Raw genomic sequence first — 24,473 nt, 5'->3', positions numbered from 1 at the left:
TTCAATGAACATGTACTCGGTGATGTGTGACAGCAATGATGCATGGAAGGTATCAATGGAAAGCTGAGGATCTCCTCTTAATTAATAAACCACATGTAAATTGTCAAAATAAATAACCTTTGCATTTTAACCCCTTGAATTCGGATTACCTTTTTTTGATACACACTGTATAATCGCTTTCAGCCCCATAATCAATGGTAAAGAATCACTTATAAAATTCTCTGATCCAGATGCGCATCCAGATCTTTACCGAAATCTAATCATTTTGTCCTTGTGACATAGCCAACTTCTCCACAAAATTTCGCCCAAATACATCGACAACGTTTTGAGATATCCTATTCACAGACAAATAAACAAACAGACAAACAGAGCTGAAAACATAACCTCAATCCACCTTTGGTGGCAGAGATAATAATCTGAGCTGCATAAGTATTATTATACATGCACGTAAGCAGTAGGCATATTTTTGCTTCATGTACTCATTTTGTCAGGTGTTTTGGTTTCCTGGTCCGGGCATCACTTCCACACAGGACACTCAAATGGCACATTCATCCCAGTAAGCTGGGACTCATTTCGCCGACCTCAGAAGGATGATAGGCTGCATTAACCACACATGGTGTTAATTCCAGGAGCATTCATAAGTTCCTCAATAAAATTATGATTTTGAAATTGACGATATGGAGATGCTCCCGAATCCAGAAGTGAACAGATGACGACAATGGGCTGGTTTGATAATATCTAGATGCAATCGTGGTTCAACACAGTATTTTGTTATCGTATTAATTAATGTATGATTGGAATGATGCTGTTTAGAATGAAAAGAGATCTTGAGTTTAAATAATAATGAGGAAATGACATGAGGGTTTCCACTTGCTTACCGTTACATTTGCAGATTCGCCATTTACTGGGTGTAGAACCATTCAGACAGGGTATGTTTTTTATGCAAGTCCTTCACGAACCTGCTGCCAATGCCTGACGTTCGATTGAAGGAGGCACAGGAATGTGGAATTTATTGGTTCCATGGTTTAGCATTTACCGTTTCCACATTGTGCGTTTGCTTTTGGCTTCCCACCTGTGCATGGCAAGGGTACCTCGTATGTAATATATATATATATATATATATATATATAAATAAATATATATATATATATATATATATATATATATATATATATATATATATATATATATATATATATATATATATATATAACTGTGAGAAATAGTAGAAACTCCACAGTACGAGCAGGGCGTCTCATTTGCATTGAATATATATGAATATATATATATATTGTTGTGAATATGAGAATGTGTTTTTTTTATTTTGTTGTGGTGGTAAAATGTTGTTGTAAAAGGTTGTTGTAAAATATCACCCCTCCTCCCTCCGTTGTGGTTGTATAAAGGTCAAAGGGCGTTCCCGTAGTTAGTCCATAAAAACATACATGCAGGACACGATATATCTTTTCTTTTGACAGTTATATCCTTATTATGTGTATTAGCGTAAGGCTGTGTCTTCCATTAATTGAAATACTCCATTGCACCAGTGAAAGAGATAGATTCCCTTCCATTCCCCCCTTTCCGTCAATTGCAATTCGAAGCGCCTTCCGCATTTTGGTCGGTTTTTCCCTTCATCCGCCATTGACCACGAGGCAGGGTTGGGGGAAGGAAGGCGTTTCCCCACCTCGTCAGAGAGGGGAGGAGTGAGCCAGCCCCACTCGACCAACCATGAGCCAGGGGTTTGGCTAGAGAGGGCGGAGGAAGAGCGATCAGGGAGGTTCGAAAAGGTTGAGGGGCGGGGGCCTATATAACCCAAGGCAGGGGCGTGTCAGGGGAGATGAGTTTTTACCGGCAGACACAAGGGAGCCCAAGCCGTGGAGAGGAGTCAGAGAGATTCGCTTTTACAAGAGACTGGAAGAGTTGAGCTTTTACCAGAGACAAGACGGTTGAGCTTTTACAGAGAAGAGAGAACCCGTCACACCAAGGCTCCACCAAGCTCCGTGTTGGCTCCACCAAGCTCCGTGTTGGCTCCACCAAGCTCCGTGTTGGCTCCACCAAGCTCCGTGTTGGCTCCACCAAGCTCCGTGTTGGCTCCACCAAGCGTTCACCTCCAGCCACGCACCTCCTTCCAGCCAATCCACTCTGCAATTCCCCGTGTGAGTCGTCTTTGTTTGTTCTGTCCTGGGGTTAATTAAGTCTGTATAACGATAAGCTAGTACTTCCCTGTGTCACCTGCGTCTTATGTGCTTGTAAATAAACGTGACATCTGTCTTTTTGCTTGTGTGTAAATAGTAGGAATAAATGTAGTAGTATTTCAAACCTTTTTTTGTCTCCGTTTTCCTCTTGCATTGCGTCGCTTTTGTCTTTTCCCTCATTGAGCAGCTAGGGTGCGATACAACCAACGTTCGGGTGGAATCGGGTGAGTTTTGTTAGGTCGCGGTTTTAAACCACCGCTCGGTCTATAACATCCTAACCGCGATCAGTAACAATTGGTGTCGGGGAGTGAGATCGACCCGGAGCGCGCTTCACGCGCTCAAAATTATAAAATACCGAAATTTGTTTTGTTTTAAAGGAAAAGCCCGAATTTTGAAATCGCGCCATGGCTGTCCAAGGCGACGGGATGCCGGTGGGAGAGATAGAGGGGTTAGAAGTAACCCAGGACCTCGGGGAAATGTATGTGGAGAAAATGGTGGAGGAGAGTAAAGAAGGTGTGGTTGAGGAGGTAGCAGGTGCACTAAATGGCGCTCTCGCGCACGTGGTTACAGCGGCACCAAATTTTGCCGCGCCCTTTGTACCAACGGTGGAAGACATGCAATTATTTATGGCTGAAATGGAGGCCCTTTTGAACCGGAACAGGGAGCGATGGTTAAACCAAATTGAAGCAATAACCAACAGAATGGATGACCGCATGCAAAAATGTGGGGAGACCATGGATCGCATGGTGGGCGAAAGGGTCCCAGGGGTGCACGAGGAGGTAACGCGAGTCAAAAAGCGCTGGTTGAGCGAAGCGGAGGAAAGCACGGGTACAATGACGGGGGTAGAAATCGCGACCCGGGGTTTGGAAAAGCCGGCGACCGATGAGGTAGAGGAGGGTGTTTTATTAAAGCCAACGGTCGTCGAGGTGAACAAAGAAATTATGGGTATAGTTGAAATTGGAGAGACCGGGGACTTAAAGTTAAAAGAGCAACAATCGGAGGAAGGAATGGAAATTGCTCAAAGTCTAAATGCACATCCTGATGCTGTACTCGCTAATCCAAATGGAAGTTTGCAGGTTTTGGTGCAGGGAGGAAGAAGAACCCCGAAGGTGAGACGTGCTGTGTATTGTGCTGGGAGATTTTGTAAGAGGATGTTTAGCGACAAAAGAATTTTCGCGCGCTTGGGATCGAGGAAGCACCCGGGCGTTGGTGAAGGGTCCCGAGTGAGTGGAAATGGCACGCGTGGGAGGAAAAAGTGTGCGTCGGCGAGTGGGTGTGTTATAAAGTGTGGGAGTGAAACCGAGTGCGAGCGAGAATGCACGTCGGTGTGTACGGGGTGTGACACAGGGAGTGAGAGCAATGCGGAGTGCACGCCCATGGTGAGTGTTACGGAGGACGTAACGGAGGAGAGGTGTGGACCGAAGTGTGCGCAAGAGGTGTGGTGTGTAACAGAGAGAGCGTTGGTGGAATGTACGGACGGCGTTGGAACGCCAGGTTTTGTGAGGGTGAAAGGGGTAGCGTATGCTTGTAAGCATGCAAGTGAAGCATCGATGGTAACCGGTTTAGTGGTTAGAGCGACGGATAGCCGATGCGAGCACTCGGTGCGAGGGGGGGTGCTTTGTTGGGTGCGAGGCCCGGCGCGGGTCGATGCTGCGTCGCTTCTCTTCGAAGCGTCGTTGCCGATTCGGGCTTGGCCCCGCCCCGCACGGTCGAGTCCGGGCTTTGTCGGGCGAGGCGACCGGTCCGGTTCAAGGGCGAGTGGGAGGAGGCGGAACGGTGCCCCCTCGTGGGGACGGGGTTCCGACCGGGGGAGATGGAGCCATCGGGCCCGGGACCGCAAGGTGCCGCGCCGAGATGGTGCGTGGAATCTCGGTCCAACCAAACCACCTCCCTTGAACCGAAAGCCGGACGGATTCAACCTGCAGGCAACCAAACCACCCGAATTCATTGCTCGGCTTTACGAAGCCGAGTTTAATGATGTCATGACGCACCGAGGCTAGGATATAGCGGACTGTGATGATGGTGATCGTGATAGTGATAGTGTTTTGGACCCAAAATTAGAGAAAAACAAAATTTGATGATTGGCAAAGGATTGGCAGTAATGATTGGCAGATGATGAGTAGTGATTGGCAAATTTTTGATTGGTTGGAATTTAGGTGTACAAAATTGATAGTGAGAGACCCCCGATGTGGTGGGATGGCAAATCCACCATCCCTCACAGACGTGGGGCAAAGGAGCTATAGTTTATGGGGTGTATGGCAGTGAAAACTAGCCCGGGTGGGTTAGGTTATATTGTAGGGATCTAGAAGAGATTGACATTAGGTAACGTTAAGGTTAGTTAGTGACTGATACCTGTAGTGGGGACGCAGGTAGATTAGTGTGGTTGATAATGACGTGGGAGCGCAATAGTTTAAAGGGACGACTGGGAAGCGCAAGTTCAGAGGGGAGTAGTTAGCTGAGATGATGCCGTGTGTGTGAGGATTGAACAGGTGAGAATTGAACAGGTGTGATTGCACAGGTGTGCAACTGAACAGGTGAATGGAGCAGTGTATGAGGAAGTAGTGGTGATTGCGTGTTGTGTTGACCAAACGGTCCAGGAAGAGGAGGAGGGTGCAGGTGGCACCAGGTAGGATTGCACAGGTGTGCAACGACAGGTGAATGAAAGACAGGTGTATGGAATAAATGGTATGGAGTAGTGGAATGGATGGTCGTGGAGTGAGAATGGTGGAAATTGTGGAGTGGAGTGGATGGTGCGAAGGTGTGAATGGGGGAAGAGTGGACCCCCATCACGGATACCCGGGGCGGGTCGTGTAAGTGTTAGGTAGAGGGTACAGGTAAATTGTGGTTGGATATTGGCATCTGTGGTGCGGGTGACAGAATGGTATGTGGATGGGTGCGTTGGTGTTGTGGAAATGGCTGGGCGTGTAGCCTGTTAGTGTGTGTAGTTGGTTTGGGCACTCCACCACTGTAAGGATGTCGGCCAGGTGAGGCCGCAGGTGGGCTCTGGGAGCCGGTAGTAGTTGTTGTGGATGGGGCCCGAGGATCCGGAGGACGGACCCGGGTAGCCCAGTGCCAGAGGGCACCATGGGGTGACAGAGCCAGGAGAGGGGCTGCCCCCAGTTAGATAGGTTAGGGTGAGGAGCTAGGTAAGCTCGGGTGGCAACTACAGTGGTGGAGGTGTGCAGGTGGGTAGACCTGTTGGGAGAGCTACACGTCGCGGCCCAGAAATTGTGCGAGGGCACCGGGAGATGAATCGGGGGAGTGAGACCCCAAATTGAGAAGCACCACAGTTTGGTCAATGGGGATTGGTTGTTAGAACCCATAGTGTAAGTGGCCAATGGATTGGCAGGGAAAGACCCCGGGTAGTGTAAAGTGTGTTAAAGTCATTTAGAGGATAGTTAGGATGAAGGATCTCCTCGCACCATCTGCACCCACTCACCTGAGGTGACAGGTAACTCCACACCATGCCATGTTTTATTATTTTTTATTGTGCAAATGTTTGGAATGTGAGACGCATCATGACGTGGGTGTGACATTGTGCGTGATTCCATCTCTCCCTCCTTATGAGGATTGATGATGAATTTGGTGATGGCAAATTTTGGATAGAGGGATTGTGGTGACGAATTTGGTATAGAGGAAATATGGGGAAGACGTGACAGTAGTGACAAATTTGTAAATGTGTAGATTTTTGTACATATGGGGTAAGGGCAAGGGTAGTGTAGGTGACAGGGGGGTGACGTACGGTAGGGACGAGCTTTCTCACTTCGCCCTCCGTACGCATTTCGCCTTGCATTGCCTTATTGATGTGTACCCTTGTGACCTTACCCCTCGCTCAATTGTCTTTCCCCTTTTGTCACCCACATGACCTGTGCGCCGTTGGGCGCCGAGGGGAGCGTGCGTGGGTCGGCCATTGTGCGCCCGAAATTCCCAGAACCAGCTGTCTGCATCGATGCACCCCATTATGGACCACATGTCTGTGGCCGAGCACCACCTATGGACCCCATGGGTTGGGGCATGGCCCCTCTGCTGGAACCGGCCATGAGGGCCCGAAATCTTGCTGGCGGACCTTGGCCACAGGGCACCGATGCCCCACAGGTGAACCACACGAGTCGGCCCTGTGGGCCATAAATAAAATAAATAAGAAGGACACATTGGGCACACTTTATTGCAAATAGGCCGCCAGTAAGCAAAGCAAAAGAGAATGACAACATCTGGAAGACAAATAATAATAACCAGCAGAGGGAGCCGAAGAAGCAAGAGATCACCTGCAGGGTTAGGGGTTGTTGGTTTATTTTTATGGAACACTGATGAACTATGGTGACTGCACCGATTGGTGCTTGGGTGCGTTTTTGGGTGCTTTTAATGGTGCGTCGATGCAGAGCAGACTGTCTCCCCCCCAGAAAGAACAATTACAGGTCCTGGGTTAGTTTTGTAAATAAAAATAGCGTCAGTGTAAATAATGCTTCCCACCGTCAGTGTGTAGTTTGAAGACCATTCCGCAATTCGGTTAACTGTGGGCGTAAGTCTGTTAGGTAGGGTGCAATGGAGCAGCGGGACACATTTATTTATGTTTTAAAACTGTCGCACTCAGGGTCAGGTTAAAAGTAGAGGGAACTACACCTACGTGCCACACTAAGGTAAAAGTAATAGGCCCGGGACGTGCCTAAGGGGAGGAGGGTGCAGTGTTGTGAATATGAGAATGTGTTTTTTTTATTTTGTTGTGGTGGTAAAATGTTGTTGTAAAAGGTTGTTGTAAAATATCACCCCTCCTCCCTCCGTTGTGGTTGTATAAAGGTCAAAGGGCGTTCCCGTAGTTAGTCCATAAAAACATACATGCAGGACACGATATATCTTTTCTTTTGACAGTTATATCCTTATTATGTGTATTAGCGTAAGGCTGTGTCTTCCATTAATTGAAATACTCCATTGCACCAGTGAAAGAGATAGATTCCCTTCCATTCCCCCCTTTCCGTCAATTGCAATTCGAAGCGCCTTCCGCATTTTGGTCGGTTTTTCCCTTCATCCGCCATTGACCACGAGGCAGGGTTGGGGGAAGGAAGGCGTTTCCCCACCTCGTCAGAGAGGGGAGGAGTGAGCCAGCCCCACTCGACCAACCATGAGCCAGGGGTTTGGCTAGAGAGGGCGGAGGAAGAGCGATCAGGGAGGTTCGAAAAGGTTGAGGGGCGGGGGCCTATATAACCCAAGGCAGGGGCGTGTCAGGGGAGATGAGTTTTTACCGGCAGACACAAGGGAGCCCAAGCCGTGGAGAGGAGTCAGAGAGATTCGCTTTTACAAGAGACTGGAAGAGTTGAGCTTTTACCAGAGAAAAGACGGTTGAGCTTTTACAGAGAAGAGAGAACCCGTCACACCAAGGCTCCACCAAACTCCGTGTTGGCTCCACCAAGCTCCGTGTTGGCTCCACCAAGCTCCGTGTTGGCTCCACCAAGCTCCGTGTTGGCTCCACCAAGCTCCGTGTTGGCTCCACCAAGCTCCGTGTTGGCTCCACCAAGCTCCGTGTTGGCTCCACCAAGCGTTCACCTCCAGCCACGCACCTCCTTCCAGCCAATCCACTCTGCAATTCCCCGTGTGAGTCGTCTTTGTTTGTTCTGTCCTGGGGTTAATTAAGTCTGTATAACGATAAGCTAGTACTTCCCTGTGTCACCTGCGTCTTATGTGCTTGTAAATAAACGTGACATCTGTCTTTTTGCTTGTGTGTAAATAGTAGGAATAAATGTAGTAGTATTTCAAACCTTTTTTTGTCTCCGTTTTCCTCTTGCATTGCGTCGCTTTTGTCTTTTCCCTCATTGAGCAGCTAGGGTGCGATACAACCAACGTTCGGGTGGAATCGGGTGAGTTTTGTTAGGTCGCGGTTTTAAACCACCGCTCGGTCTATAACATCCTAACCGCGATCAGTAACAAACTGTGAGAAATAGTAGAAACTCCACAGTACGAGCAGGGCGTCTCATTTGCATTGAATATATATGAATATATATATATATATATATATATATATATATATATATACATATACATATATATTGTTACAGTACGCGGTTAAGGATGTTATATTTGCCGAGCGGAGGCTCCGCGACCGAACAGTTGTTCCCCGACTAAACCCGATTCACCCAAACGTTGGCCGTATTGCGCCACCGCTATTCAATCGGGAAAAGACTGAGACGACGAATGCAAAGAGGAAGAAGAAGACGTACAGAAGAGTAACGGGGTTTATTATTATTTACACACATAAGCAAAAAGAGCAGTCACGGGTATTTACAGCGGACATGAAAACGCAGGTGACACAGTGAAAATTACTAGCTTATACAGACTTAGTTACTACCCAGGACAGCACGAACAAAACAAACTCACGTACGCAAATGGGGAACTTGCAGGCAGGAATGGCTGGAAAGGATGAGCAGGTGGGATCACAGGGCGCAGCGAGCAGGTCCACTCCGGGCGGGAAGCGAGGAGCCGGCAGCTCCCTGTATTCGGCTTTACAGCGCACACCGTCAGGGCTTCACGTGGCTGGTTGAAACGGGGCTGCACTCCTCTGCCGTATCTCTCGTGTAGCTTGTTTCGTAAAAGCTCCTCAGCTTTCTCTTGGACCCCTTCTTTTTCGTGTACCTCTCCACGCAGCTCAGCTCGTATTCCCTTCCTCTCACTTCTCTCCAGCGCGGGACTGACACGCCCTCTTACGCACCTGGACTCATCTGCCGTATCCCTCGTGTAGCTTGTCCCAGCGATCGTCGCACCCTTCTCTCCAAAACCTTCAGCGCGGGTCTGACACGCCCCCCTCGGTTTCGGTACCGCCCTCTCCCCCGTGCTCTGTTTCGTGACCTTGTATGGTAATCCCACGGGCTTGTCTCCTTATTTGGGCATGGCGCCGACGGCACGCCCCTCGTGGCGAGCCACGGGCTTGTTTCCTTATTTGGGCATGGGGCTGAACAGCCCCGCCCTTCGTGGCGCGCCCTGGGCTTGCCTCTCCCTGGCGACCCCGCCCCTCCTGTTCAAACAGAGCACGGAGCACATATTCACTATCGCAGCGAAATGAGAGGGCGTGCATCCCACGCTTGTGAACTGCTTTACCCGCAGATGGAGAGTTTGGCTGGGAAATGGAAGTATTGAAGGGGAGCTATTCTTAATTGATTCGGTGCAATGGAGTATTATTCTAATGGAAGACAAGGCCTTACTCTAAAACACATAATAAGATATAAGCTACTGAACAAGGGTTTTATCGGGTCCTGCAATGTGGTGTTTCATGGAATAACTACCGAGACGCCCTTTTTACCTTTACACAACTCTGGAGGCAGGAGGTGCAGAATAGACAATAATAAAGCACACAATAAAAAAAATACCATCCTCATATCCGCAACAATATATATATGTGTGTGTATATATATATATATACAGTGGAACCTTGACTTACGAGTGCCCCAACTTACGAGTTTTTCGAGATACGAGCCGTCGCTCGGGCGGTTTATTGCTTTAAGATGCGAGCCGAGATCCGAGTTACGAGCTTTCGCCACCCGGTCACGTGGTTATCTTGCCGTGCAAGTACAGTATCTCTGTCGTATAGCGCTGCATTTTTGTTTTCGCATTTTGGTTATTTCGAGTTTACGCCGCCAGGTGGGTTCTGGTCACGTGGTTATCTTGCCGTGCAAGTACAGTACGTATCTCTGTCGTATAGCGCTGCATTTTTGTTTTCGCATTTTGGTTATTTCGAGTTTACGCCGCCAGGTGGGTTCTGGTCACGTGGTTATCTTGCCGTGCAAGTACAGTACGTATCTCTGTCGTATAGCGCTGCATTTTTGTTTTCGCATTTTGGTTATTTCGGAAAATTTCTTAGTTTTAACCATGGGGCCTAAGAAAGTGAGTGGCAAGTGCAGTGCTGAGAAGAAGAAGAGGATGATGTGCTTGGATATAAAACACGCAATCGTCGAAAAACATGAGCGAGGTGTCGAGGAGGACGTATATAACGGCAGAGGAGAAGAGCATGCCAGGCCACAACTTGTTCAGAATGCCGGCGATAGCTCGCCTTCTCTTTGTGGAAAACACGGTACTGAGAAGAAGAAGAGGATGATGTGCTTGGATATAAAACACGCAATCGTCGAAAAACATGAGCGAGGTGTCGAGGAGGACGTACATAACGGCAGAGGAGAAGAGCATGCCAGGCCACAACTTGTGGATATAAAACACGCAATCCTTAACATCCAAGATCCTTAACATCCAACAACTAATGGGACGCAAACGGGGCGCCCAGTTTAGCGGTACACACATTGATGAATCACCCTGCCTGTGATTCACCCATGACAGGTTATAGCTGGGTCGGGATTCAAACCCAGGCTGGACACTTTAGACTTTAGAGTCAAGTGTGCGTACCTCCAGTCCAGGCCATCCTGCCAACTTGTATGCTGCATACAGGTGAAATATAAAGCGCGAGATATTTTTATATATACTGTATATTAAAAAAAAAATTGGTGTGGTTTTTGGCGGGCTGGAACGGATTAATAGCATTTCAATGCATTTTAATGGGGAAATTTGATTTGAGAAACGAGCAATTTGAGTTACGAGCTCGGTCACAGAACGAATTAAACTCGCAAGTCAAGGTTCCACTGTGTGTATATATGTGTGTGTATATATGTATATATATATATATATATATATATATATATATATATATATATATATATATATATAGTTGCGAATATGGAATTTGGCCTCCATATCCGCTTGTAAATATTCCCCTATTTCCCCAATACTCCCCAACTATCCCCAATCCTCCATTCCCTAGTCCCATTGTCTGTAAACAACAATCAGTAGAGCCGACCTTCCCCTATTTCCCCCATTAAATGTCGCACCCAGGTCCACCGCATCTCATGTAGACAACTTTCGGACATCTTGCTAGTTATTCTTAGTCTATGTCAGTTAAGGACTCGTTTCCATTAATTCTGACTCTTCGTTGCACCAGAATGTGATTATATGGCACCAGTAGTGAGTTTAGGACCTTCCCATACCTCCCCGCATCTCTTCCCCATGAAGAAGCTACAACAACAACAACTACAACAGCAGAGGGGGGCGGCGCGGCGACGGCGCGGGGAGTGTGCGTCCTCACACCGGCTCGGTTAGCCGCCATGACCATGTGCGCCGACGGGGTTACCACGAAGGGGCTGCCTGTCGGCCCCTCGTCAAGGGCGGAGCCGGTAACCCCCGCACCCAATGACAAGCAACGGACCGATTCCATCTGGGGCGGAGCTAACAAGCCGAGGGCGTGTCACTCCCCGCCGGATATACGCAGCGACTCACCGGATGTGACGTCAGATGCGCCCCCGACTGAAGAAGAGAAGTCGCGACCTTCCAGCGCTGAGAGCGACTTCCCCGCATCTCTAGACCGGACCGGGTCAATCCTGCCCTGAGCCCAGGTGCACCTGGAGCCATCGATTCTGCCTTTCCTTGCCATCAATCCCCGTGTGAGTCAGTTTTTGTCCTGTTTATCTGTCGTCTGTCGGGGCTATTATAAGAGTGTGTTTAAGTGCCTATCTTACTATGCTGTCCCTCCTGTAGTTGTAATCTGACCTTCCGCCCTAATATAATCTCCTCCGGAGGTCTTGAGAACCGTATCCCTGGTGTCGTGTCATTTTAATCCCAGCCGTTGTGTCCTTTTCCTTCATTGACCTAGCGTAGCGCGACTCGGCAAACGTTCGAGTATAATCGGGTAAACTGTGCAGACGTGGTCATACCAAACCGCTCGGTAAACCAACATCCACAACCGCGTCTGTAACAATATATATATATATATATATATATATATATATATATATGTATATATATATATATATATGTATATATATATATATATATATATATATATATGTATATATATATATATTGTTACGGATCTCTACGTCGGCCTTTCCCCCTTAAGAAGGGGGGATTAACCCCCTTGTCCGCGACTGACCGACGTGAGTCCTGGGGGTCCCGGACAAGGGGATTAATCCCCCCTTCTTAAGGGGGAAAGGCCGACGTAGAGATCCGTAACAATTGGTGTCAGGAGTGGGATTCAGGTCCTTGGGACTTTTTGTAGACCAAATACCCTGGCTGCTCCCGACCGGAAGGAGCGTTGGGACCCCCAGGACTCACGTCGGTCAGTCGCGGACAAGGGGATTAATCCCCCCTTTTTAAGGGGGAAAGGCCGACGTAGAGATCCATAACAATTGGTGTCGGGAGCGAGATTCGGACCTGAAGCGCGAATAGCGCGCTCAAATTTCGAGCGGCCAAAATTTAATTTCATTTAAAATCCCAAATTTAAAATCGTGCCATGGATGGTCAAGGCGACAGGATGCTGGTGGGGGAATTAGAAGAGGGGTTAGGGGTAACCCAGGACCAGAGGGAGGAAATGGAGGAGGAGAGAAATGAGGATGTGGTTGAGGGGGTTTCAGGCGCACAAAATGGCGCCCTCACGCACGACGTTTCAGGCGCACAAAATGGCGCCTCGCACGAGCGCGCGGTAGCCGCGCCCGCTGCACCAATGGGGGTGGTCCAAATGCAAGCCCTCATGGAGCAATTTATGGCGCAAATGCAGGCGTCCCTCAACCTGCAGAGGGACGAGACGAGGGCTCAGGGTGAGCAAATGGGAAGCCAAATTGAAGGGATGGAAAGCAGAATGAGGGACAAAGCGAGGGGTACTAGTGAGCAATTAAGAGACGGGTTAAACAATATGGGAAATAAATTTGAGGGTTTAGACAAGAAATTTGAGGGTAAATTTGAGGGGTTAGACAACGGGATAAAAGGGGTGAAGAATGGGTTAACGGGGCTAGAAGACAAGATGGAAGACAAATTGCAGGAAATAGGGGAGCAATCTGCCCGGGAAATCAAACAGATGGGGAACCAGATAGAGGAGGTGAAAATCGGGTTGGAAGGTAAAATGGATGCTCAGAGGAATGAATTGGAACAGATGAGGGCGGCATCTACTAAAGAAATGGAGGAGATGGGGGAGGAGATAAGACGAGGTGTGGGCGAGGATGTCTCGGGGGTACGTGAGGAGGTAAAGCGAGGTGAGAAGCGTACGGAGAAAGAGGTGAGGAATAATACGGCTCGGTTACAGGGGGGCATAGAGGACCTGACACGGGGAGTAGAGCAGCTGACGGTGGGACAAAAGGAACTAGTGGAGCAGGTGGAAAAGAACACTGCGGTACTAGGAGGGTTGAAAGCGACACAAAAAGAAATCAAAAATGAATTAATAGCAACGAAGAGGGAATGTCGGATGGTACATGAGGGATTGACAAAGAGGTTGGACGAGGTGACGGAGGCAATGGAGACAAAGGACCGGGAGGTGAGGACGCACATAGAAACGGTCAAGGTGGCCTTAGAGGACGAAATTGAGGAGACGCACCGGGAAATGAAGGAGGTAAAGGAGAAATTAGAGGAAGTGGAAGAGGAGGTGAGTGAAATTAAGAAGAGACGGAGGGAAACTAAGAGGGAGATAAAGGAGGAAGTGATGGAATTGGTACAAGGTCTGTGTTCAAATCATGATGATGTGCTCACTAACCAAATAAAGAGTTTGCAGGTGGCGGCGGAGGTGCGACGACGAGGTGCCGAGGTGAATGGCGATATACTCGGAAATGTATATGGGGTGATGGGAGACTCAGTCGGCTTGGATGTTGATTTAGACCCGGGTGTTCGTGAGAGGCCGCTGGTAAGGTGTGCGACAGGTACGGAGTGTGAAGGAGGAGGTGTGCGAGGATGTCCGACTATGGGGTGTGTGAGGAAAAAGTGCGCGCCGAGGAGTGAGTGTGCTGTCGAGAGCGAGTTGGTCGTAGCGCAAGTGCGGGGGAGCACATGGAAGCGCGTGATGAGTGCTACAGGGGATATACCGAAAGAGTGCACACCTGTGGTGAGTGTTACGGAGGACGTAACGGGAGAGTGTGCACGAGAGAGGTGTGTAACAGAGGAGTGCGTGAGTACAGAGTGCGCTGTCGAGAGTAAGGGTGAATGCACGACCGAGTGGGGTGGTGAGAGTAGTGCGAGTGACACGGAGCACGAGTTGGTTGTAGCAGATGAGAGAGGATGCACACCTGGAATGGAAGGAGATACACCTGGAATGAAAGGTTGCACACCTGGAATGGTCGAGCGCGTGTGGGAATGCACGCTGGAGTTGGTAGTGGAGCACGTGAGTGGGTGTGCGAAGGAGAGCACACCCGTGGTTGTCGCAGAGGATGTGACCGAGGAGGGGGCGCGAAGAGGTGTGTTGGTGAGGTGTGCGAACGATGAGTGAGTGCTAAGGTGTGCGGTGGTCAGGTGTGTGACAAAGTCTGTGAGCAAAATGAGTGTACCTGGGTGTGTAAGAGAAGGTGCAATGACGGAGAGCATAGAGACAGCTGGATGTGTGAGCAAGGAACGGAACGCGGGGTGTGAGCATGCAAGTGGAGCATCGACGCTAAATGGGATAGCGGTTAGATCGACTTGTAGCCGGAGCGAGCCCTCGGTTCGTGCCGGGCTTCGTGTGCCGCGAGAACCAGCGGGGATCGTAACCACGGCGGTTTCGAAGGAACCGCCGTACGTGATCCACGCCGGGCCGCGCTCCGAACGGCCGCGTCCGTGCTCCGCTCAGCGGAACGGGCGGCCCGGTAGGAAGGGTCGTCATGGCGTTCAGAACCCTGGTGGTTGAGGCTTTCCGGCAGGGCGAGATCGGGCCATCGGACGGCTCCGTGCCGAGATGGTGCGTGGAATCTCGGCCCGGGTAAGCACCCTTCCCTGCACCGAATGCCGGACGGATCCAACCGCCGGCAACAAACCACCCGCATTCATTGCTCGGCTTTGCGAAGCCGAGCTTTGGAAATGAATTGGCGCACCGAGAGGCTCAAGTGAGTAGACGAGTGAGGGTGATAGCAGTCGTGAATTTGAAAAGCAAAATTTGATTATTGGCAGTAATTGGAAAATTTTTGATTGGTTGCAATTGGATGAGCCAAATTGATAGTGGGAGATACCCGATGTGAGGGGATGGCAACTTTGCCATCCCTCACGAGGGGGCAAAGGAGCTATAGTTTATGGGGTTTGGCAGTGAAAACTAGCCCGGGAGGGTTAGGATAAAATGATAGGGATCTAGAGAAGATGACCATAGGGAACGGTAAGGTTAGGTAGCAACATTGGACAGGTAGTTGGGGCCATAGCGAGGGTAGAGTGGATGATAATGACGAGGGAGCGCAATAATGTAAGGGGCGACGGGGAAGCGCGAGTTTTAGAGGGAAACCAGGTAGGTCAGATGATGCCGTGTGTGTGAGAATCAGAAGTGTATTGTGAAAAGTGAGTGAGGAATAATTGTGATTGCACAGGTGTGCAACTGAACAGGTGTATGGAGCAGTGTATGAGTGAGTAATAGTGATTGTGTATTGTGTTGACCAAATGGTCCAGGGAGGAAGGAGGGTGCAGGAAGCACCAGTAGGAGTGATTGCACAGGTGTGCAACTACAGGTGAATGGAGAATGGTTGTGTGGAATACATGGAGTATGGAATATATGGAGTGTGGAATGGATGGTTGTGGTGTGAGTATGGTGAAAACTGTGGAGTGGAGTGGATGGTGCGAAGGTGTGAATGGGGGAAAAGTGGACCCCTATCACGAATACCCGGGGAGGGTAGTTTAAGAGTTAGGTAGAGGTAGAGGGAGTAGGTTGTGCTTGGATATTGGCATCTGTGGTGCATGGTGGAAGAATGGTGTTTGGATGGGTGCATTAGTGACGTGGAAATGGCTGGGCGTGTAGTTGGTTGAATGGGCACTCCGCCACTGTTAGGATGTCGGCCAGGTGAGGCCGCAGGTGGGCTCTGGGAGCCGGTAGAGTAGTTGTGGATGGGGCCCGAGGATCCGGAGGACGGACCCGGGTAGCCCAGTGCCAGAGAGGGCACCGAGTGGGGAGAGCGCCAGAGGGCCTTCCCAAGTTAGATAGGTTAGGGTGAGGAGCAGGTAAGCTCGGAGGCAACTACAGTGGTGGAGGTGTGCAGGTGGGTAGACCTGCTGGGAGAGCCACACGACCCAGTCCTGAAATTGTGCAAGGGCACAGGGAGTTGAATCGGGGGAGTGAGACCCCAAATTGATGAAGCACCACAGTTTGGTCAATGGGAATTTGGTTCTTAAAACCGCATAGAGTAAGTTGGCCAATGGATTGGCAGGGAAAGACCCCGGGTAGTGTAAAGCGAGTTAATGTCATTTAGAAGATAGTTAGGATTAAGAATCTCCTCGCACCATCTACATCCACTCACCTGAGGTGACAAAACTCCACACCATGCCATGGTTTGTTTTTATTATTTTGGTGCAAATGTTTGGAATGTGAGACGCATCATGACGTGGGTGTGACATTGTGCTTTGTTGTTCCATCTCTCCCTCCTTATGAGGATTGATGATAAATTGGGTGATGGCAAATTTTGGTTAGAGGGATTTTTGGGACGAATTTAGTATTAGGCGAAATATTGGGAAGACGTGGGTGGAGTAGGTAACGGGGAGGGGTGACGTACGGTAGGGACGAGCTTTCTCACTTCGCTCTCCGTACGCACCTCGTCTTGCATTGCCTTGTTGATGTGTACCCTTGTGACCTTTCCCCTCACTCACCTGTCTTCTCCCCCCCCTTGTCTCCCACCCGAGGACTGTGCGCCACTGGGCGCCGAGGAGAGCGATCGGGGAGGTTCGAAACGGTTAGAGGGTGTGGCCGATATAACCCGCAGCGGGACGCCCCCCACCTCAGATGAGTCCTGGGAAAGCACGCGACGTCCCCACGGCGGCACGAAGAGACGATTGAGGAAAGAGAGAGACGTGAGGGGGTGCCTGTATTGCGGCAATAGGCCGAGACCCTCTAGGCCCTATTGCCGGTCGGTGAGACACGAAGCGGAGCTGTGTTTGCCGGGTTTTCGCCTCGACCCCAAAGCGTGGATCGGAGCACGCGCTTGAAGCCGGACCTCGAAGCCACCATCTACCTGGACCCTCCTCTGCCGTCCCAAACCATTCCTGTCCTTTCATCCTTTTGTGTATGTGAGTTTGTTTTGTGTGTTCTGTCCTGGGTTATAAGTAAGTCTGTATAAGCTAGAAATTGCACTGTGTCCTTCTGGTCCGTCCCTCTTTCTGTCTTTATTTTCGTAACCTTCCTTCTCCTTGGTTACTTTTGACTTGTACATAATTAGTTAGTAATAAATTATATTTGTTCCTCCTTACTCTGCCTTCTTTCCTTTACATCCGTTTCGTCCTTGTCTTTTCCCAATTGAATACCTGTGGCACGATTTGGCCAACGTTTCGGAATCGGGTTAGTGAATGCTAATGACTCGAACTTCGGGTTGCTAAAAACCGCTCGGCAACTAGACCATCTAAAACCGGGGTTCGAGCGGGAGTCCCTCCCTTGCTTCATGGTCAGGAGTGGCACTCAGGTCCTTGGGACTTTTTGTAGACCAAATACCCTGGCTGCTCCCGACCGGAAGGAGCGTTGGGACCCCCAGGACTCACGTCGGTCAGTCGCGGACAAGGGGATTAATCCCCCCTTCTTAAGGGGGAAAGGCCGACGTAGAGATCCGTAACAATATATATATAACAATATATAATTAACCAGGATAAAATACTCCAAAGACTGCAAAACCCTTAAAGACCCAAAAAACAACAAAAACCCAAAAGGCCCTGAAGGTGCAAAATTCCCCAAAGACCCAAAATACCCTAAAGACCCTGATGACCCCAAAGACCCTTAAATACCCAGAAGACCCAAAAGACCCCAAAGATGGAAAAGACCCCAAAAAACCCCAGAGACCCAAAATATCCCAAAGACCCCAAAAAAATAATTTGAAAAGACCCAGAAGACCCTTAATGCCCCCACAGAACCAAACAACCCAAAACACCAAAAAGACCCTTAAAGACCCTGAGGACCCAGTGGAACCCAAAGACCCAAATTACCTAGATGACTGAAAAGACCATGATTGATTGGAACCATGATTGATCCAGGTGTGTTAGACAAAAGTGTTGGAGGCTGGGACAAAATTGATAGACGAGCAGGACACAGCCTTCAACTGGCTGCGGGGGCGATGGCGCCAATATTGGGACACAGGGTTGTCGGGATGTGGTTAGGTAGTCTGGGGGTCAACATGGTGGTATGGGTGTCCGAGGTGTGTGGACCGATTCTTCTGGGATGAGTGTCCTGGTGAAGCATGGCTGCCTGCTAGACCCTGGGCGTCGTCAAGTGTGGGTGGGCACTGGGGGCTGCATGTGGTCGGACTGGGGGATGATGTGGAGGTGCATGGGGACGTGGCTGTTGGGATGCCACGCACTGTGACTGTGCCTCCCAGGTCCGAGGCCTTGGGAATGGCAGAGTTGGCAGTAGGTGCTCACCACATTGGCCAGCTGGGGCTAGTGGAGCTGTGTTCCTCACAGGCGGCTGAAGGATGGATGGTGGGTCGCACCCTTATGGACACTCATTGGCCATGTTGGCATTTCGGCTGCTCAGCTTATCCCGATGGCCCTTGCACGGTAGAGGGGCGGAGCTGTCACAGCCAAATGTAGTGGTGCAGTAAAAGTCACCAGAGGAGGCGGATCCACATAATTTCCAGCACAGTGAAAAAAACAAGGAAATTTTGTAAAAATTGATAGGCCCCGTGGGACAAATTTGGGATTCAGTAGGGTGGATGGAGTAGGGCACTCTTGGACCCGACCAACCTGCAACTACCTGCACATCAAGGTAAAGGTAAGGTGCCTTGATGTTTATCGTCCCAGGCCTCAGTACTTGCTTATTTAAATTGGAACATGAGAATTTGGAATGGGGGGGGGTGGGTGAGAGTGATGGCATGGCCGGTGAGGGGATTGGAATGTGTGCCACAAAGTGTCTTGTGGGTGGCGTTTGTGTATGTGTAGAGGTTTTGTGTTTTGTGTGGTCGGGAGAATGGAAATGGAGGTGGAAGTGATTATTATTGAAATGTGTTTGGAAATGTGAATGGGGATTTCACATGTAAGCAGGCCATGGCAGCACCTTTGTATGACATCTTTTTATGGAAATATGTGGTTGAGAATTGGATGGCAGCGGGGGAGGAAATGTTATTGTGGATTTTGTGGTTGGGGAAGGTGTGTGTGTTCGCGGGTATGGAACAAGCTCTGGAGGAGTGGTGACTGCGGCCCCCTCTGCAATATTTGCCCCTGGCAGCCAGTGGTGTCTGGAAATTTGGAGCCTGTCGGCGGTGGTGTCTGGTTGGGCGCCCTGCGGTATGGAGACCCTTGGCGACCCGTGAGGCTATGTGAAAGCCTGAGGCGATGGAGCCTGGAGTGCTCTCCTCGGTGGGACAGTTCCGCGTGCAAGGACGTGGAGGCCTGGTGACGATCTTTATAGACGAAGCCATGACAGGCTCTGTATATATACGAAGATGAGGGGTATTTGCTCTCAGCACGTTCATCTCGCTGTGTTTATATCAGGTGCTGTGATGCTCCGATTATTTAACGTTCGCTAAATAATAACCTTACCTTCTTTCATATTTTGGGCAATATTAGCCATAGCCTCATAAATCATTTCTCCTTTGTTAATAAAAAAAAATTAAAACCTTCCGATTCGTGAAGGAAAAAAATCTAACTCTGCCAAAAGTTTGGTCGCCGCGTCCTTTTGTTTTACAGCCTTTGAAACCTAACGCTGAAAAATATTTCTTTCTGCGTACCTCCCGAAAGTGGAGTCAATGTGAAAGACATTGTACTTGCAGCTGGCTGTATCGTTGGGAACGACAAGGTAATCGCTGCATCGAGAATGAATAAGCAAATTGACATTTTTGTTTTGGACAAAACCGATGTTCCTCGAATTGTAGAACAGGGATTAACCGTTCAGCCTGATTTATTTATTATGGCGTCACCACTTGACAGCCCCGCGATCAAAGTAATCATTTCAAATTCTCCTCCCTTTGTCCCTGATGAGTTCTTAATTGAAGAACTTTCTCGTTGTGGTTCGTCAGTTTCACGCATTTCAAAGATCCCGTTTGACGCAATAATGAGTTAAAGCAAGTCGTGTCCTTTCGACATCAAGCCTTCATGCTCCTGGAAAACTCCCGAAAGGATTTGAACCTTATGATTAAACTCAAACACAAAGAATTTGAAAATACGATTTTCGTCTCTCCCAAATGTTTTTTTAAATGCTTTGGTTGTGGATTCCTTGGGCATGTTAAGCATGACTGTCCCCAGAAGAAAGAGAATGTTCCGGAATAAGAACATCCTCCACCCCTTGCAAATGATAACACCACCCCTGCTCTCCCCTCTTCACCGACCACTCCCCTTCTCCACCTCACAAACCATCCCTCTCCCCCCACTGTCCACAACCTTCCCCCCATACCCTCCCCCACCTCTTTGGAAATGAATTATGTTCCTTCCACTACTGAAACTGATTATAACCCTCCCGTCTTGACAATAAAAACAAGCGTTACGCCTAGGTCCCCTGTCGGTGAAGTGATGCGAGTTGACAAAGTGGAAGACGCAAGGCGGCCATCTTGGATTTTGACGTGGCGACCCAATTTTCAAAAGCCTTCTCCCTTATGCGTCGATACACCCACACACCAGATTCGAAGTTGGTAGTTCGTTTATTTTAAGATATTTCGCTCACAAGGTTCAGACATATATATGGTGGTGGCCATCTTGGATTTTGACGTGGCGACCCAATTTTCAATAGCGTTCTTCCTTATGCCGAGATGCACCGACACACCAGATCAGAAGTTGGTACTTCGCCTATTTTTCAAGATATTCCGCTCACAAGTTTCAGACAGACATGGAGGCGGCCATCTTGGATTTTGACGTGGCGACCCAATTTTCAACAGCCTTCTCCCTTATGCATCGATACACCCACACACCAGATCAGAAGTTGGTACTTCGCTTATTTTTCAAGATATTCCGCTCACAAGGTTCAGACATACATGGCGGCGGCCATCTTGGATTTTGACGTGGGTTGCACCCACACACCAAATTTGAATGCGGTCCTTCGCTTACGCACGCACGCCCGCACAGACGGAGGGGAAAACCATAGTCCCCCATTCGCTCCGCGGTGCGACGGGGGACAATTACCACCACCCATATATATGGGCCCCCCCACCCCTAGTAGAAAACCACAGCTCAACCTCATTAGAATCTGATATCATTCCTACTACGATGACAGAGCCTAACCTTCCCACTATAGCTGAAACAGCGAATGAAAACCCGTCCCTCATGATCACTGCCCGACCAGCACCCCTCTCAAAAATCCCTAAAAATAACCAACTCAGAAACTCTTCGCTGGAAACTTTCAAACTGTCCCTTCAAATCCTCATTTTAATCCCTATCCACCAAGCCCTAAAAAAATCCTTCCCCACTCAAAACCGATTTTCAGTCTTGGAGGACCTTGGATGACCCCCCTGTCTCAAATCGCTGACCACAGAATTAACAGTATGGCCGTACCACAGCAGTCAACCATTGCCTCCCCCTCCGCCTCCTGAAGCTATTCCTCCAACCACATCCCTTCTCTCCATGGGCAAAACCCTGCCTGGCAAAATGGAGGGGTGTGAGGAGGCTGATGATGAGTTAAATGATGACACAACGTTGGAGTTGTCCGACATAGATGACTATTAGTGAGTGCGGGAGCATACAACAACAACGGCATTTTAAGGCCATTTTCCCTGCTAGAGCGGGGGTTAGCCTTGCGGGCCCCATGACAATCCTCTCCATCTTGCCCTATTTTCTACATCTCCCCTTGTTAACCCCCTTGCCCGCATTTCTTCTTCCACCATCTTCATCCAAGTCTTTCTCGGTCTTCCCCATCCTTGACTTCCTTCTACATTCATTTCCATCCCTCTTCTCCACGTCACTTTCATCCTTCCTCAACACATGACCAAACCATCTCAACCTGTTCTCTTCACAGCATCAATCACAGGCTCTATTGCTATCATCTTTTGCAATTCATCTTTTTTTTTTTTGTATACATAATCGAGGCTCGTGAAAGAGCCAACATTTATCACACAAACAAATCAAACAGACAAACAAACAAAGTGTATAAAAAGGGGAGCGGTAGACAAGATGGGGAAGCACATAAACACAACATTTGTGAGGGACATCGGGAATGTGTGGGAGGGAGAGGACTTGGGGGGGGGGGGGAGGCGGCGTGGGAAGTGGGGGGGGGGGGGGGGTGGGAGAAGAAAAACACAAGGACACCAAGGACTTCCAGGAAAGAAGTTGGTATTTCAAAAAAGAGAATTTGGGGTGAAATTAGCGGGGGGTAGAACAGATCAAGGTTTTGGATGGGGGAAGATAAGAGATGGTGGTGAACAGCTGTTTTAAAGACCTGGAGGGAGGAGTGCGATTGAAGGGAGTGGGGGAGTTTGTTCCAGAGGTGGGAGAAAAGAGGAATGAAAGAGTGAAGGTGAGCAGAGAGTCTTGATTTTGGCAGTTTAACCATAAGAGGGTTGCAGGCAGATCTTGTGCGACCTTTAGGAATATTTGGGGGACAGAGCCCAGAGAGAGCTGGAGGAGCAAGGCCGGAGAGGAGTCGGTGGAAGACAGAAAGACCACCTACCTGTCTGCGGTGAGTGAGTGAAAGGCCCTCGGAGTTAGCTTCATCACGGGAGATTCCAATGATTCTGAACGCTTTGGTTTCAACAGCGTGTAGCCGAGCTAGGTGTGAGGCAGGAGCACCAGCCCAGAGGGGAGAGCAGTATTCCATTGAGCTGCGGATGAAAGCCTTGTATGTGGTGAGGAGCTCAGGTGTGCCGAGGAAGGACTTCGCACGACGGAGGATGCCCAGTTGGCGAATGGCTTTGGAGGCCAGCTTGGAAATGTGGTTTTCCCAAAAATTTGGGGGTCTACTGGTGGGAATAAATTTTAGGGAATAAATTGATTTTCTTGACATTGGTACATCAAGGGTGATGAAGGTTGTGGTCAAGTTTCATCGAAACAGTGCGTGTAGTAGTTTCAGAGGAAATAGCAAATTCCTATTGGGGCGGGAGAGGGGAGGGGAGGGGAGGGTGTGGGGAGGGGTCAAACGTGGATCCAATTTGACCACCAGTAGACCCCCTTAGACACCATTTTTTTTCATGCCGTGAACAAACTTTAGTCACAACATAACAAATATAATTTGTGCCAAGTTTGGTCACAATCCCATCAGCGGTTTGGGAGAAGAAGTTGCAAGTGTTGACAGACTGACGGACGGACGGAAGGACGCGCCGTCGCATAAGCTCCCCGGAACTTCGTTGCAGGCGAGCTAATAATAATAGTATCATTCGGCAAGAATAATAATGAACGTATTATCCACACCCTGGCACAAGTGTATCTGGACTTGGTGAAAGGTAATTTAATGCTCCAGCAATACGGGAGGCCGATGTGTTACAAGGCGGCGAAGACCAATGAAAATTTGGTCCAACTGACCAAGTAGTAATAGGTATATAAAATGAGCGTTAAGTAAGGAAGCAGCTCACAAATTCTTATTTTAGTCATTGGTATGTTGTGTTCAGGGCTCACTGAAATACCCTGTCTTCTATTGTGTTTGTGTTGCATGTGATCAATGCACGGTTACAAGCTTCTTTCACACATGCACGCACAAACACACCAACACACACACACACACTGCCTCATCTATTTATTACGCACACAATTACACCTCATCTGCTCCAGCGCATGCTCCCATACCTGAACTGACCAATACAAACTGGCAACTTGAAAAATCTGACAACCCTCCCAACCTCCGCTCAAACCAATCCCCACAACTAGTGCGTACGTTATAAATAGACGACTAAGCGGATTACATGCGACAGTTACAAGGATGTGAAACGCCGACCTCGCAAACTGAGAACAGATGCTCCAGGTCGACCGATTTCGCCACCAAGGTTGGAAAACTAAAAGTAAAAGGTCGCCTCCTCTTGGCGAAAGATACCATGAGACGTTTAACGTCCACCAAGTGATTGATGTCTGATGCAAATGCAAGTGGACGAGACACTCATCTCAACGTCCTCTTTGACGGGCGGAATACTCATCGATGGGTCTACCTACTTCAGCACAAGGATGACAACCTGTAGATGCATGGGGGCGGAAAACAAACCGAGACTAGATAGGCCAAAGGACTATACACTACCCTGACAACAAACCTAGACTAGATAGGCCAAAGGACTGTACACTACCCTGACAACAAACCTAGACTAGATAGGCCAAAGGACTGTACTCTACCCTGACAACAAACCTAGACTAGATAGGCCAAAGGACTGTACACTACCCTGACAACAAACCTAGACTAGATAGGCCAAAGGACTATACACTACCCTGACAACAAACCCAGACTAGATAGGCCAA

The 24,473-nt window shown here is 49.1% G+C and overlaps 1 protein-coding gene across 2 annotated transcripts in view; it reads right to left on the bottom strand.

Annotated features, from left to right (window-relative positions):
* The window catches only part of LOC137435183 (uncharacterized), a 48,510-nt gene that overhangs the window by 22,941 nt on the left and 1,096 nt on the right, over positions 1-24,473 (bottom strand). The window contains exon 1 of one of the 2 annotated variants that reach the window (XM_078784582.1): positions 879-1,065. The exons of the other annotated variant lie outside the window; for it this stretch is intronic. The gene's annotated coding sequence lies outside the window, so the exon portion shown is untranslated. Of the gene's footprint in view, positions 1-878; positions 1,066-24,473 lie in introns of those variants that run through there. 2 annotated transcript variants of the gene reach the window in all.

The sequence above is a fragment of the Myxine glutinosa genome, chromosome 9 (assembly GCF_964187855.1).
Source record: "Myxine glutinosa chromosome 9, kmMyxGlut1.1, whole genome shotgun sequence".
NCBI lineage: Eukaryota > Metazoa > Chordata > Myxini > Myxiniformes > Myxinidae > Myxine > Myxine glutinosa.
This window is presented reverse-complemented; position numbering and strand designations above follow the sequence as displayed.